General features: G+C 40.7%; 1 protein-coding gene across 3 annotated transcripts in view; it reads left to right on the top strand.

The window, feature by feature from the left end:
• LOC132384700 (vitamin D3 receptor-like) overlaps positions 1 to 17,020 on the top strand; it is a 211,624-nt gene that overhangs the window by 705 nt on the left and 193,899 nt on the right. The window lies entirely within an intron of this gene.

The following is a 17,020-nucleotide window of genomic DNA, read 5'->3' as shown; positions in this document are numbered from 1 at the left end:
CTTTCATCTAATCTCTCCTTTGGGGAGCGTTTCAAGAAGATGACTGAGCAGTTTTTCTGGTAATCTTCAATTGTACCCGCATTGGACTGAATCTAGTGCAGTTAATAATAGGTCTTTGAACTTAAGTGTAATATAATACAGTAATTTCATTTTCAGTAATAATTGAAAGTATATAAAATGTTTATTCCTCTCCGTAGATGCTGCCTGACCTGCTGTGTTCCTCCAGCACTTGTGTGTTTTGCTTAGGGTACTGGTGGGGCTGCATCTGGAGTACTGAGAGCAGTTCTAGACTCCTACCTCGAGGAAAGACATGCTTGCTTTGGAGGTGGTGCAGACGAGGTTCACCAGGTTGATCCTGAAGATGAGGGGATTAGCCTATGAGGAGGGATTGAGCTGGCTGGGACTTCACTCACTAGAATTCAGAAGAATGAGATGGGATCTTGTAGAAACATCTATTCTGTTCATAATTTTATACAAGAAGGATGTAAGAAAGTTGCTTCCACTGATAGGTGAGTCTAGAACTAGGGGATGTAGTCTCACAATTTAAGGGAATAGATTTAGGACAGAGATGAGGAGACACTGCTTTTGAATCTCTGGAATTCTCTGCCCAGAGAAGCAGTAAAAGCTGCCTTGAAGTTATATATTTAAAGCACAGGTAGATGACCCAGATGGCTGACTCCTGCTCCTATTTCTGAGATGTCATCCCCACATTTACCCTATCACCTTGTCAAGCCCCATAAGGATCTTGTCTCAATGAGATTAACTTTCATTTTTCTAGATGTGAAGGTATAGACCCAGATTGTTTAATATTTCCTCATAAGGCAAACTATCTTCCTCTGTCCTCTATCTGCTCATTCCATGTATTACTCTGCGGAACCTTGTTTGCGTATTTTTATTGTAAGTACACTTTGCTTCGTTAGGGGGACCAGACCCCCATACAATATTCTAGATTCACTTTCACGAAGGCTCTGTTATTTTTAGTAAGATATGTCTACTCATGTTCATTGCATGAAGTTTTAAGTACTTGCTATTTACCCTCTGAATTGTTTGATTTGCTTGCACATTGACTTTGTGAGCACCCAGGTTCCTCTGAGCACCATCCTTCAATATGCTCCAATTTAAGTAATTGCGGTTCTATTTCTACAAAGTGGATGATGTCACATTTTCCACATTGTGTTCCAGCTATCATGTCCTCACCCATTCACTTCGCTGTCCATTGTCTCTCTGAAGGCTCCTCTTCATAATCCACAATGTCACCCATCAATTACTACTTTATATGGAACATTGATAGACTTTAGGAATGGAGGAATATTTGAAAGTTTAACTTCCAGTGATTAAAACCTGATTTCTATTGCTTTAGGTGTCAAACCAGTTCCATATTTGCATATTTTATGGGTAGGTCTTTCTAATGTATGAATTCTGAAGTATGGTCTTTGTTAAAACTTTAAGTTTTGCTGAATGAAGAGATAATCTGATGCATCTGAATCATTCCCTTGAATTGCTTTTTTATTGTTTTTCACAGGAACTGTAGTTCACACAAATTTGTGTGAGTTGGTTATAACATGTTTTTTCAAATTGGTGTCATTGGGTGAGAGAGAGAGAGAGTTGCTGTTATTTGCCTCCATTAATTTTTGTTTCTGCTGAAAGTCCTTCTAAAGTCAAAGTGACAAATATTGTGATGAATGCTGTCATTGTTCTACATTGTTTGTATCTGGTGCTTTTATTGAACAATGTATGCTGAGACTTGGGTGAGAAAGGTGTGATGCAAAGTTTATGTAAAGGTGTTTGAGTAAAAAAGCAGAAATAAATTGATATGTCATAACAATGTGGCATAACCAGTGAATAATTAAAATAATCGAGGCAATAGAAGCAATGGTGTGATTATTGTAAACACAAAGGCATTTGGATATTTGTTGCTTTTAAGATCTGTTTCTTGATTGAAGATGTCTTCATGATTTTTGTGTGATAGATGAAAATGTCATTTCCACTTTAATTAAGAAATAATCCAAAATTCAACTGCAGTTCTATATAATTAAGGAAAGGGGAGGGTAAATAGCTTTTCTCAATGTCAGGGCATTTCAAAATGCTTTGCCACTAATGAGCACTTTAAGCATAGTCACTGTTATAGCTGCAACTTGTATATAGCAAGTCCCATAAAAAACAATCAGAAAATAACTACACAATCACTCAATTTAAGGGGATATGTATTGGCCAGTCACAAGAATTCCAGTATTCTTCAGATGCACCATGGAGTCTTTTCATGTGCCAACTTTGTCAGCTGAGTCCTTGGTTTAACATCTCATCCATAAACTGCAGGATTCTACCAGTGCTGCAATGAAACATGAGCCTAGATTACATGGGCATCTGATCTGACTATTCATATCCCTAAGCCTTTCCCATATTCAATAAGATCGTGTGATCTGTGTCCTCATTATTTACCTGCCTATCCTTCTTTTACATCTCTAAATATCCTTGCTTTAGAACTTTTAATTGACCCCAGACTCTGCTTTGAGGGAAAGTGTTTCAGACTTGCCTTCATTTGAAGAAGTACTTCCTGTTGTTGTCTTTAAGTGACCTAGTTTTTAAACTTAAAATTTCTCCTTTTCTGAACTTCCCCTATCAGGGCAAATGGTTTCTCTCTACCTTAACCATTTTTTTATTTTAGAAACCCCATTTAGGTCACCATCTTAATGGAATATGTGCAATCAGTTGTAGTTTAACCCTTCATGCTATGCTATCTTTCTGGTGAATACATACAGCAGCAATTCCTGAACTGCAGATCTCCAGATTTAACAGCAGTTAATCCAGATAGGTTTGAAACAGAGCTGTATGTAATATCATAATTATCTGCCCTCCATCTGTTCTAGCCCTCTTAAGGTAAAGACCATGAACATCTTTTGTTGCCTTTTTTTTGCCTATCCACTAAATGAACTTGCATTTGTTCTTTGTTTTAAGAGCTCGTGTCCCTGCTCTACTCTCCTCCAGTTCCTAGCTTCTCACAGTTTATATCATACAGATTTGCCTTTTTTGGGGTCCAAAAGGTAGATGACCATTGAGGTACTTGTATCACTATATTACTGTGAACGAGGTGATTGTTTTGGAAGACTGATAGTACTGGGGAAGAATGTTCTTGAGTCTGGATGTCTAGACTTTCATTGTTCCTATCCTCTCGTGGAAAGTAAAAAGAGAAATAGGAATGGCCATGATGGCAGGCATCTTTGACAGTGCTTTTGGTCTTCCTGAAACAATGCACAGTGAAGATGTAAGCAAGTGATGAGCCTGTGACATCTGGGCAGTGTTTATCCCTCCATGGGTTCTGCCAATCTAGCACAGCAGTTGCTATACCAGGCTGAGATGCAACCTATCAGGATGCTTTCTATGGTGCATCTGTAGAAGTTTGAGGGAATTCTTGTGAGCATGTTGAATCTACACAGACACCCAAGTCATGCTGGCTTTTTCTTAAAGATATCATTTCAAAGGAATTTAAGAAAAAAAAAGGTTATTTGACCTTGCATTCTTTTAAGTGACTTCATGAAATTTTGCTTGGTAATACACTTGTGAAGTACCTTGGGATACCTTCTTGGAACTTGCTCTTGTCCTTTATCAGTCACTTCACTATTTTCAATGTTGTCCTTTTGCTGCTCCTTGTATTTCTCCCAGGCTCTGCTATCCATTGAGTTTGTTTCTTTTATGGATGAAAATAAGGAACTCCGTAGTGCCTGGATGTGCGATGGAGTTCCTTATTTTAATCCATAAACAGTTCATATGCTTCCTTTAAGCTTGTTTAGTTCAAAGGGAGAAAATATTGTAATACTCCTTACATTTACTTTTCTTAATAAGTAAATTAAAATAATTTTTAATGATTTCAAGAATCCTGGCCCCCATTTTATCTTCACTATGGATGTTCAGTCCCGATACACCTCCATCCCCACCAGGAAGGCCTCAAGCTCTCAGTTTCTTTCTGGACATCAGACCCAACCAGTTCCCTCCACCATCACTCTCTATCTAGCAGAACTTGTCCTCACTCTTAATAATGTCTCCTTTGGCTCCTTCCAATTCCTTCAAACACAAGGTGTATCCATAGGTACTCAACATGGGTCCCAGCTATACCTGCCTGCTTGTCAGCTAAATGGAACAGTCTATGTTCCAAGCGTACCCTGGTAGCTGTCCCCACACTTTTCCTACGCTACGTCGATGACTGCTTTGGTGCTGCTTCCTGCACCCATGCCAATTTCGTCAACTTCATCTACTTTGCCTTCAACTTCCACCCGGCCCTCAAATTCACCTGGTTCATTTCCGACTCCTCCCTCCCCTTTTTCGATCTCACTGTTTGTCTCTGGAGACAGTGTATCTACTGATATCTATTATAAACCCATGGACTCTCTCAGCTACCTGAATGATACCTCTTCACACCCTGTTACCTGTGAAAACATCATCCCCTTCTCTCAATTCCTCTGTTTCCGCTACATCTACTCTCAGGATTAAGTTCCCTGGCTTTTCATTTCAGAACAAAGGAAATGTCCTCTTTTATCAAAGAAAGGAGCTTCCCTTCCTCCACCATCAATGCTGTCCTCAACATCTCTTCCATTTCATGTATGTCTGTTCTCACCCCCATCCTCCTGCCACCCTACCAGGGAGAGGGTTCCTCTTGTCCTCGCCTATCACCCCAGCAGTCTCCGCGTCCAGCACACAATTCTCTGGAACTTTTGCCCTCTCCAATGAGATCCCACCACCAAGCACATATTTCCCTCCCTTCCCCCCCCCCCCCCCCCACCTTTCTGCTTTCCATAGGGATCACCTCCTACACAACTCCTTTGCCCATTCATCCCTCCCCACTGGCACTTATCCTTGCAAGCAGAACAAGTGCTACACCTGCCCCTACACCTCCTCCCTCATTGCCATTCAGGGCCCAAAACTGCCCTTCCAGATGAGGTGACACTTCACCTGTGAGTCTGTTGGGGTCATGTACTGTGTCCGGTGCTCCCGGTGTGGCCTCTTGTATATTGGTATGATCCGATGTAGATTGGGAGACCACTTTGCTGAGCACCTACACTCCGTCCACCAGAAGAAGCAGGATCTCCCAGTGTCCACCCATTTTTAATTCCACTTCCCATTCCCATTCCAATATGTCAGTCCACTGCCTCCTCTACTGTCGCAATGAGACCACACTCTGGTTGGAGGAACAACACCTTGTACTCAGTCTGGGAAGACTCCAACCTGATGGCATTAACGTTGACTTCTTGAGTTTCCAGTAATGCCCCCTCCCCCCCCCCGTCACCATTTCCTCATCCTCATTAACCTCTCTCACCTTATCTCCTTGCCTACCCATGGCCAACCTCTTGTGTTCCTCCCCTATTTTCTTTCCTCCATGACCTTCTGTCCTCTCCTATCAGAATCCCCCTTCTCCAGCCCTCCTTCACCCCTCCCCCTCCAGTTTCACCTGTTAACTTGTGTTTCTCTCTCCCCTCCTATCTTTTAACTCTACTCCTCATCTTTTTTTCTCTAGTCCTGCTGAAGGGTCTCTGCCGGAAACATTGACTGTACTTTTTTCCGTAGATGCTGCCTGGTCTGCTGAGTTCCTTCAGCATTTTGTGCGTGTTGCTTGGATTTCCAGCATCTGCAGATTTTCTCTTGTTTGGAATTAAAATGGTGTTGGGATATTGCTAGAAATAATATTAAATAACAGACAAATTGCTAAGTTCACACCACCAGTCTCAAATATGCTAGGATATTGAAGTTTTGCTGTCATACTCTGAGAGGGTTTGAGTGTAGGAATTGAGGATTTTACCCTGGTAAGAGAATTTGGAACTCAGATTTAATTCTGAGTTTTTTTGGCATTAGCTACCTCCGGGTTGTTATAAACACAAGTCATTAAGTATTTTCAAGATTTGTGGATATTGAGAATAATGCATTATACAGATAGGAAGGAGGAGAAAATGTTTGGCTGAAAAGTATGCCAGCTGTGATCTTATTGAATGGCAAGCAGGTTGATACTAGTTTTTTTAGTTGATTATAGTTCTTTAATTAGACAAGTTGAATTCTTGTCTATACGTACAAACAAGCTGGATGAACTCAGCAGGTCAGGCAGCATCTGTTGAAAGGAGCAGTCAACGTTTCGGGCTGAGACCCTTCGTCAGGACTGAAGAAGGAGGGGGCAGGGGCCCTATAAAGAAGGTGGGGGGAGGGGGAAGGTGCAGGTGAAAAACCAATCAGGGAAGATCAAGGGGTGGGGGAGGGGAAGCAGTGAGGGGATAGGCCGGAGAGGTGAAGAAGGAATGTAAGGGGAAAGCACTATGGGTAGTAGAAGAAGGCGGAATCATGAGAGAGGTGATGGGCAGCTAGAAGAGGAGGCAGAATGAAAGTGTGATGGGGGAAGGGAGAGGGAGGGAATTACCGGAAGTTGGAGAATTTGATGTTCATACCAAGGAGTATATGAGGTGTTGTTCCTCCAACCTGAGTTTAGCCTCATCATGGCAGTAGAGGAGGCCATGTATGGACATATCCGAATGGGAATGTGAAACAGAGTTGAAGTGGGTGGCAACCGGGAGATCCTGTCTGTTGTTGCAGACGGAATGGAGGTGCTTGACGAAGCAGTCCCCCAATCTGTGTCGGGTCTCACCGATGTAGAGGAGGCCACACCGGGAGCACCGGATGCAATAGATGATCACAACAGACTCACAAGTCAAGTGTTGCCTCACCTGGAAGGACTGTTTGGGGCCCTGAATGGTGGTAAGAGGGGAGGTGTAGGGACAGGTGCAGCACTTGCGCTTGCAGGGGTAAGTACCAGGTGGGAGATCTGTGGGGAGGGACGTGTGGACCAGGCAGTCGCGGAGGGAACGATCCCTGCGAAAAGCAGAGGGGGTAGAGAGGGAAAGATGTGCTTAGTGGTGGGGTCCTGTTGAAGGTGGCGGAATTTGCAGAGGATAATATGCTTGATCCGGAGGCTGGTGGGGTATTAGGTGAGGACAAGGGGAACATTGATGAGGGCAGAAGAGAAACCATGGTTCTTAAAGAATGAGGACATTTGCGATGTCCTGGAATGGAAAGCCTCATCCTGGGAGCAGATGCAGCGGATTTGACCACAGCATCTGCAGTGTACTTTGTGTTTGAATTCTTGTCTTGTAGGAATGTACCAGTTTTGTGTTGCACCAACATCTTGTACAGTGACTTTTTTTAAAAAAAAGTTTATTGGGTTTGATTTCTACCATAACTCTCCACTTGCCACGTATAAAGCCTTTTTTCCTCCCAACCTATCTATTGATGACCACTATCTCTCTTGCCCTTTCCTGCTACTCCTGCTCACGTCTCCTCCCTAAGCCCCCCTCATCCAAATCTGTTTCTTTCAATTAGTACCTTACGACTAGACATGTGCTTCTCATATTCACTCACTTCTTCTCATAGTGCAGAGGTTCCCAACCTGGGGTCCATGGACCCCTTGCTTAATGGTATTGGTCCATGGCATAAAAAAGGTTGAGAACCGCTGTCCTAGCGTTCAAGAGTTTTGAACAGGACCACAGACCTGACTGCCCTTGTCTGCCTCCCCTTCTAATCTGTTATAACTACTGAAAGCAAGTATTCTTGTGAATTGATTTATTATTGTCCCATGTACTGGGATACAGTGAAAGGTTTCTTTCTTATCATTCATTACAAGGTAGGTTGAGGTCAAGAGTCCATCTCATCATACTACAGGACTGTTTGATAGTCTTCTAACAGTGAAGTAGAAGCTGTCCTTAAGCCTGGTGCTATATGCTTTCAGGCTTTTGTATCTTCTGCCTGATGGGAGAAGTGAGGGGAGAAGAGAATGTCTTTCTGGGGTGAGTGGGTTTATTGATCTTTCTTGCTGTTTTACTGAAGTGGCAAAAAGCATAGTCAAAAGTCCATGGAGCTAATTTCTGTTGTGTTGAGTGGTGGTCACAGCTCTCTGCAGTTACTTGCAGTCAGAGGCAGAGCAGGTCCCATACCACACTATGATGCTCACTGGTAAGGGTTGATGGGGATTTCTTGGCTTCCTGAGGAAGTAGCGGCATTAATGAACTTTCTTGGCTGTAGCATCAACATGATTGGATCAGGACAAGCTGTTTATGATATTCATTCCCAGCTTTTTACATGGGAACTACTCCATTCCCCCACCCCCATCCTGAAGGCAATAATTTTCTCATTTGTTTTGCTAACATTGAAGGACAGGTTGTCATGGCACTATGTCACTAAGCTCTCTCTCCTTATACCCTAACTCATCAGTATTGGAGATATGGCCCACATAAATGGGACTAAAAGTACAATTAGTACCTTATGACTAGTCATTGCTTTCCTTTGTCTAAAAGTATGTCCATGTTTTCGCAGTGTATGCTACTCCTGCTCACCTCTCCTCCCTAACCCCCTCTCATCCAAATCTGTCTCTTTCAACAATCTTAGTTTGGTTCAGAGAGACCCATCCAAGCAGGGAGCTTCTTCATTATCTCATAACTTTCCTCGTGGATGAGAATCACTCCTTTCCATCATACTCTTTCAGCTTGCTGCTCTGGAGGAGAACATGACCCTCTCTTCTGCAGGTTCAAAAGGGAGAGTATTGCCATTGAGTCAAAACATCTAATGGAGCCACCAGCAGTAACTTTGGAGAGATAGAAATCCTCCTGATGCAAAATCTAGTGGTAACAATATATAGCTGCTAAGTGATACATATGTAGGACTGCCACTTTGTAATGAGTTATGAGTGGATTTAATGTTGTTCTTTACTGTCTCAAGGTATAGCAGCAATTTTGCTGTAGAGACCAGCATAATTGCTTTGTTCCAAATCCATCATTCTGGGGATACATTATACATTTCCACAAGTCCTGGTTGTTTTAATTTTCAAAATAGACTCTTATAGGGAACCTACTTGGGCTGCATTCAATACGAGTGCATTTTATTAGAACCATAAACACGAGAAGGACTGGCATAAGTGGAGGTGACATTTGCAACTGAAAACAAAGGCAAAGTTGATGGTCTGCATTGGTGGCCTGCTAAGCACATCAAATATTATTGATACCATCTGGATCTTAAGGAACAATAAATGGGCAGTACTCAACAAGGAAATTCACAACTACTTGGGCTCAGATACTTTCTCAGTGAGTTGAGAGCATGGAAATCTGAATAACCAATAGTTCTGCTCCATTGTGTTTTGATGTATTGGTGGGGGCCACAAGGAACCAGAGAAGGAGAGATTCTACCCAGGAATGGGAAGAACAAAATTGTTACATGGGATCTGGAGCTGGAAGTGTATTAATGATCTAACTTGGTCAGGAAAGGTGAGTACAGTTGCATGTTCACCTATATCTTGTGTATTTCTCAACACCATCCCTGACTTGTCAAAACATTTCCATCACATTAATTCTCACATTCATTTACCTTACAAGTGCACCCAGATGACTTTTTCAGTATAGTGACTCTCAAGCTCCTCTAGTTGTCATTCACTTCATATTACCCAATTTATGTGCAATTGTTATATATCCTTTATTTTTTTAAAAAAAAGAAACAGCTATCCTAACTAAATGGACTAGCAACACCCAAAATGCTGGAGGAATTCACCCAGTCAGGTAGCATGTATGGAAGGGAATAAACAGTTGACGTTTTGGGCTGAGACCCTTCAGAAGTGTCTCTGCCAGAAAACATTTTGAATGTTGCTCTGATTCCCAGCATCTGCAGAATCTTTTGTGTAAAATGGATTGTATCTGTTGGGTGAACAAATGTAGTTGGTGACTTAAAGATGTATTCTTTCCCTGTTGTAGCAGACAGCTTGGAGCACAGGAGAATATTGGATGTGATCCTTCTCCTTCCTAACAGCTGAGATGATAGCGTTGTCTTATTTCAGCAGCAACAAAATCATGATAAATTGTAAGATACTTCTCCTTGTCAGCTCTAATCATGTTGTACCAGACCTTTCACATATACACCAGCACTCCATCGATTTTTCAGGCAATGTTCTTCAAGGCGCACTGTCATATGAGTAGGTCATATACACCAGTTCAGATACACCCACTTTGGTGGGTTTGGGGTGGGTTGTTGGGTTGTTTCCTGTTCTGATTTTGTGGAAGAGTAAGAATAATGGCCAGTGGGATAATTGTGAGTGGCCAGCTTGTTTTGGAAGGGGAAGAGCCTTCATTCAATGTGTGATTATGGACAGGCCATCCAAATAGTCTCTACTAGTGCTGAGATTGGAAAAGCATGCCTCAAACAAGAACACTAAAACTGTTGGTTTTCAGAGAATTGTAGTAATACGTTTTTGCATGGATGGATTGGCTATGGTACAAAAAAGGCAGCATTCACTTGAGCCCATGCCTTGAGAATGTGTGCAAAATCTGAATGATAAAGTTCCTACTACAAACAGGATGGCAGGCATCTAAATTATCCTTGAAACACTCTGCTGATCTACAACAAAGTGGTTTACAGTGAAGTGGTAGCAGTGACACGCAGCTTGGTAACAAAATGTATGTGGGGAAAGTGGTACATGGAATTGGCTCTACCCAGTATTTCCACCTTGCCCATGCCAGTGCTCCCCTCCTTCCCCACGTCAGAAGATGACATGTCACCCCATCAGTGACTGTCTTCTCCTGCACAAGTGAAAGCGAAGGAGTTTGAGCCCCTCGGGAGCACCTCAGTAGTCAAAGCATGGATCTGGGCTGTGTACCTGTACCATTGCTGAACCAACAGATTCCTTTATTTGAGAGTTAATAAAAGGCAGCATATAGCTTTGTAGTGTGTGAAGAAAGTGGGGGGGGGGGGGGGAGGGCAGTAAACTTTACCATTTCACACTAAATTGTTTTGTCAAGTGGTAAGGCGTTGTCCTCATTAGCTACTTCACCTCTAAACTATAGAGGATTTGGGCTCAGCATCTTATTCTCCCTGCATGTCCAAGAAGTGCTGTTCAACAAAGTCACAGAACACCTGTCTCAGAACCATTTATGAGCATGTAAATTAGAGCAGGAATAGTCAACTTGACTTTTCAACCTTGCTCCAGTATAAAATAAAAACATGGCTGATCTGAATTTAATCTTGACTCCACATTCTTGTCTACCCACAATAATCCTTTCACTCCTTTGTTTATCAAAAATCTATTTACCTCTGCCTTGAAAATATTTAAAGACTGCTTCCAACGCCCTTTGAAAAAGAGATTTACATTGACATTTGGCACTCTGAGAGGAAAAGAATTTAATTTGCCTTAAATGGCAGACGCTTTACTTTAAAATGGTGACTGTGAGTTTTAAGCTCTTCCACAGGAGGAAACCTTCTCTCTACATTCACACTGTTAAAACTCTTAAAGATCTTGCATGCTTCAATCAAGTCCTCTCAATTTTCTAAATTAGTCTATGCAAGCTTGGTTTCTTCAACCATTTTTCACAAGGCAACTTGCCTATACCAGGTATCAACTTTCTCTGAACTGCTTCCTTATTATCTCCCTTCCTTAAGGATTCTAATATTGGTTTTCCCGATGTGGTCTTACCAATGTCTATATAACTGGAGCATTACCTCAGTTTTGAGTGCAATTGCCTCTCAATGAACATTAACATTCCAATTGTTTTCCTAATTAACTTGCTGTACCTGAATTGCTAGCCTTTTGTTAATTATATACTGTCACCCTGATCTTGCAGAATTCAGAAGACTGGAATCTCCCATCATTTTGACAATGTTCTTCTCTTCTTCTTCCCCCCCCCCCCATAAACTATGTCACATTGCCCACGTTATACTCTCCTTGCTAGGTCTTGACCCACTCACTTAACCTGTGGCTAGCCCTTCTGTAGTTGCTTTATATCCTCTTCACAATTCTTTCCTATTGTCTTTTCTTCCATATCATCAGCAGATTTGGCAATCATGCCTTCAGTAATTTCATCCATGTCTTTTATAAAGGTTGAGGGTCCAGTACTGATCCCTGTGGCACAGCATTCATTATGTCTTTCCAACTAGAAGAAGAGCATTTATGTCTTTATTTACTCTCCTCCAGCCAATCTTCTGTCCAAGCTAATGTTACTTCCTACACCATGAGCTTTATATTCTGTAATAGTCTCTCTATTTTGATCAGATGCAACATTAAAGTATAGTAAATCCACCAGTTTCATTTGTACACGCAATGTGTTACCTCTTCAAAACTCCAGTTAATTGATCAAATGCAACCTCCCTATCAAATCTGTTGTTTTCTCATGAGCATTATTTTCATGTCCTGCTTATAATATCCTTAATAGCTTCTAATTCTACTATTTTCCCTGAGACAAATGTTCAGTTAACTAGCCTGTAGTTCTTTCAGTCCTGTCCCTCCTTTAGAATAAAGGAATTTCATTTGCTATTTTCCAATCTAGCCTTACTTGAATCTTGGAAAGCTAAAATTCATACATCAGCCATGTCACTAGCCAATTCTTGGGATGAAGTCTGTCAGTGCCCAGAGACTTCTTGGCCTATAGCTCCAACAACTTGCTTGGTAGCACTTCCCTAGCAACTGTAAGCTTCCATGAGTCCCACCCTCCATTCCAATTCCTGATACACTATACAATTATGTTATTTATTTGCAACTTATGTCAAGCCTGCAAATTGCCAACTTTCGGTGATTGGGATAATTTTGTATTTTAAATTTAGCTGCTTAATGTAAATGTGCTATAAAACAGTAACTATGCTGAGATTTTATTGCACAATGTGCTTGAAATTTCCTCAAGTCCATTTGATCCAAGATCTAGAGTTGTCTGTTGTACTGATTTAACAATGGAAAATGTTACTGCTACACAAATTGAGGTTTAATTTTAAAATATCTGAGGGTGGCATAATTTCTAAAACTGTGGTAAAGAAACTAGCAAGTATGTGATCGAGTAATGCTTGGCAAGGTGGTGATTTGTTAAGAAAGCTCATAGTGCTTGCTGCAAGTCTGGACATCTCAACTTGGCAAAAAATTGCAATTTATGGCATTATCCATGATAATTGAATGAGGTCTGGATGATTTCATAGCAAGACTATTTTGGAGACTCTCTTCCTCTGTAGATCTTGAATCAAGATTCAAATCTCACTCAGTGAGATTTTGATCTTTCACTTTGAAATCTAGTGTCATACCCAAAAAAGAGGAACCTGTGTGCACCAGCAGCTGACCTGTGTACCTTTGAATATAGACATTGAAGAGTAAATGTGTATACACAGAGCATAATACACAATACCAGAATGCAGTTAAGTATTTGAACTTTTACATGCCTAAACCAATTCATATTTTCCCTAAAATGTCTTGGATCAGCTTAATGTACAATATTATTAACACTGAAGATGCAGCTATTCATGTCTTGAAGTTGGGGTGAAAAGGCAGGTAATTCACATTTAAAGTTCCTTTAATTTTCTAACACATCAGAACACATGTACCAATAACAGAACACACTTCAAGTATGGAAAGATTAAATGTGGAGACTACAATGTCTCCTGTTGATTTGTTTTAGCTGTTTGTGTACTTGCTAGTCCTTTCAGTCCTGACCTTTTATCTTAAAGGTCTCTGGCTTAGTTTTTCCATTAATTACAGAGCCAACTAATCTGCCTTAATGCTCAGAGGAATAATGTTCAGTTGCTAAAATGGCCTGTTCATTTAACTGTGGATGTTGTCTAGATTTGCAGTTGCTTGATAGTTCACCTTGGAGAGGCACTCTTCTTTGAAAGATGGCAAACTGCTGTCTCTTCCTATAGTAGTCTTCAAAATTGTTCAATTATGACACTGGCATCTTGTACAATACAATTTCTGGACAGTGCTAAGTCTGCTTAATAACTTTCAGAAAATGTTAAATCTCCAGTGATTTGTGGAAATGCTGTTCTAATATTGTCTTGCCATACAATGCACAAATAATGACCAGTATTATTGATTAGCGGTGAAATAGATGTTCTGAGCTGGAATTTGTAACACTTAAGAATTTGTATGAAAGCTTCCATTGTTGTAAACCATGTGGAGGAAATCAATTGGGCTGGACAGCTTTTTTGTTGGGGGAGGGAAAGAAACATTGTGAATGGGGAGCACCCCAGGCCTAGGTTGGATTGGTGAAGGACACTAAAATTGCTTTGGGGAAGAGGATTGTATGAGCATTGAGGTAACAGGATTAGCCAGGGAGGCAATCAATATGAGCTGCCAACATCAGACCAGAGGGTGTGGCGGGAATAATTGCTAAGAAAAGCTCCTGAAGAAAACCCTACCCAAGGAGCCTGTGGATGCTTGTGACTCCAAGTAAGGCTAGGTAATGTTGAGATTTCCTTCTTTCCCCACTCCTTCCCTAAATTACTTGGCCCACCTCAGCTCTAAGGTTGTCTCAGTATGAGACCCACACCATGTGATGTAATAAAGGTGTGGGAAACCTACAATAGTTTGGGATTCCGGTTTGCCATAGTCCACTTTTTGGGAAAACTAAACAAGGAGTTTCTTTAAAAATGAACATTTTTCTGCAGGAGAGTGTGGCTCACTAACTCTCATTATGAATTATTGAGTGCTTTTTTTAAAAAAAAGTCATGAACTATATTTTCAACAAAATGAAACAGAATGGTATGTTGTGATAGTTTGAAGATAAACCAAAGTTTTATAGGAAAACTGCAAAAATCAGCAATTACTCAGTGTTCTTGTAGTTGGGAACAAATTGCTCACAAAATAAATTTAAAATCTATTATGGAACTTAAACATCTATGTAAACAAGTGGTAATCATAAACAATAATATCCATCAATTGTTTCTGGTAAAATAATGACAGAACAAACTATTATAATTGATTTGGGTTGAAGATAAATGTATTTTTTTTTATCATTTTAAACTAACAGTTAGGAATCTGAAGAGAAGGGGGTAGAAGAGCACTTTCAAAAACAAGCTTCAGCCAAATGACCTACTGAGTGGCAAAAGAAATTTGTACACAACAGTGTTAGTTTATCATGATCTCATACAGTATATCAAGATGCAGTGAAAGCTGTCTTGCATGCCATCCAGACAGATCATGCCATACATCAAGGCAGTAGAAAGAGAATAGAATGAAGAATATAGTGTTACATTTACAGAGAAAGTGCAGGTGCTGGTAGACAGACTGCAAGGGCTATGATAAAGTAAGTTGTGAGATTAGAAGTTTAAAAGCTCATCTAATAGTGTATGAGGGCTCTATTCAACAATCTTAACAATGAGAGAAAGCTGACCTTAAGCCTAGAGTTATGTGCTCTCAAGTAGCTTCTGCCCAGTTGGAGAGAGAGAAGACAAAATGACCAGTGAGGTAGCTGGAAGTTTATTAAGTTAATTCAAGAGGCTATTCCTCCACACAACAAATTCAATGAGCAATTAATCTATTGTAATTGAGGCATGAATATTGTGCAGAATACTGAGAGAACCTGACACTTGTGCTATGGACACAAGAGATTCAGCAGATGCTGAAAATCCAGAGTAGCATGCACAAAATACTGGAGGAACTTCTGTGGAAGTGAATAAACAGACAATATCTCAGGCCAATACCCTTTTTATCAGGACCTAGAGTCCTGATGAAGGGTTTCTGCCTGAAATATCAGCTGTTTATTCATTTTCATGGATATTACCTGACCTGAGTTCCCTCAGCATCTTGTGTATGGAATGTTTGCATATACTTCACCATGGAGACTAGTCATCTTTAACATCCTATTTGCACCTACGAAATGGCAGTGTTGGTTGTGTTACATCTTGTGCTGAAGTCTGCTCTTGATGCAGGACCCAAACCTTTCTCTCTGAATCTCATGGTAAGGCTCAAAATACATACTAAAAGAATTTTATTTCCCTAAAAGTTTCCTGATAATTTTCTGTCAATTGATCATACCAAGTTTGGACCTTGAAAAATGCATGAGTCAAATCTAGAAGGTATAAAACACATGTTTGGAAGTGTGATTTTTTTTTTAGCTTAATTTAAAATTTGCTTTTCAATCTCCAATGGAATTTACAAGAAGCTGGGGAGAATTTTTTTTGGTGTGAGACAGTAGATCATTGGCATTGCTCATGATGAATAGTGGTTGGGAAATAATTAGTGGATTTGTTATGATTTATCAGGGAGGATCAACTAAGAATGCTGGAAGTCAGACAAGTATGGAAGCCGTAAATAATATGTGAAATTTCATTGATATTTGAGAAATAGCAACGTCACTACTGAAAATGCAGTCAAGAGTGTTTTGTCCCTCCAGTGAGAATTTGAACTAGGATTTTGAGAAGGTGGGAGTGATTTGAAGCTGAGGATAAGTGAGCCTTACATGGTTAAGCAGTTGGGATGTAGTGGCTAGAACATTTGAGTGCAGCAGGTATTAAATGTTCAAGAATGGCACTGGAAATGTTGATGCATGAAAACTTGGGGAAAAAAATGTACTAACACAGGCAAGCATTTACAAAGACAAACAGTATGATCATTTTAATTGCAAGAGAGTTGGAATCCTTGGTGAAGCCACACTGTACAGTTTTAGACTTTAAACTTTGGAAATTTCTCTTTCATTCATTCTTAAATGAGTGAGCTAATGCTGCTAGTTCTAGACTCTATAGCTGAACATGACTCTTAACAACTATCCTAGTATCTTCCCACCCCCTCCTCACTTTATGAAATTCCAGTGAGTATACTTAATCTGCCCTCGCTGGAAAAACACTTGCATCCTAAGAATCAATGTACACTGCATCACCTGCAAGCATTATGAACCATTGCAATCCTCTGTTTCAGAAGGGATACTTAATCATTGAGTATATTCAAGACTGTTAATTCCCTTTTGGACATTAAGGGCGGCAGGATTGGGTGACAGTGTGAACTTAATGTTTGATCTGTTGTCACACTGAATTGCAATATAGGCTTGGGGCCAAGGATGTGCTGCTGTTTCCATTTCTTGGGCTCTTGGGTGACCATTTGAAACTTGGGGGAAAGGTTCAGAGAACATGCTTCAGTGCATTCTAGTTCAGGTTTAAGGCTGTGACACCTGATAAGTACAACACATGTACTACCACGAGAAGTCTGAAAAGGCTGTAGAATGGAATCTGATACCAGCTGGTTGAACTCCATAGCAGGCTCATTCTG

This window comes from Hypanus sabinus, chromosome X1 (genome assembly GCF_030144855.1).
Source record: "Hypanus sabinus isolate sHypSab1 chromosome X1, sHypSab1.hap1, whole genome shotgun sequence".
NCBI lineage: Eukaryota > Metazoa > Chordata > Chondrichthyes > Myliobatiformes > Dasyatidae > Hypanus > Hypanus sabinus.
This window is presented reverse-complemented; position numbering and strand designations above follow the sequence as displayed.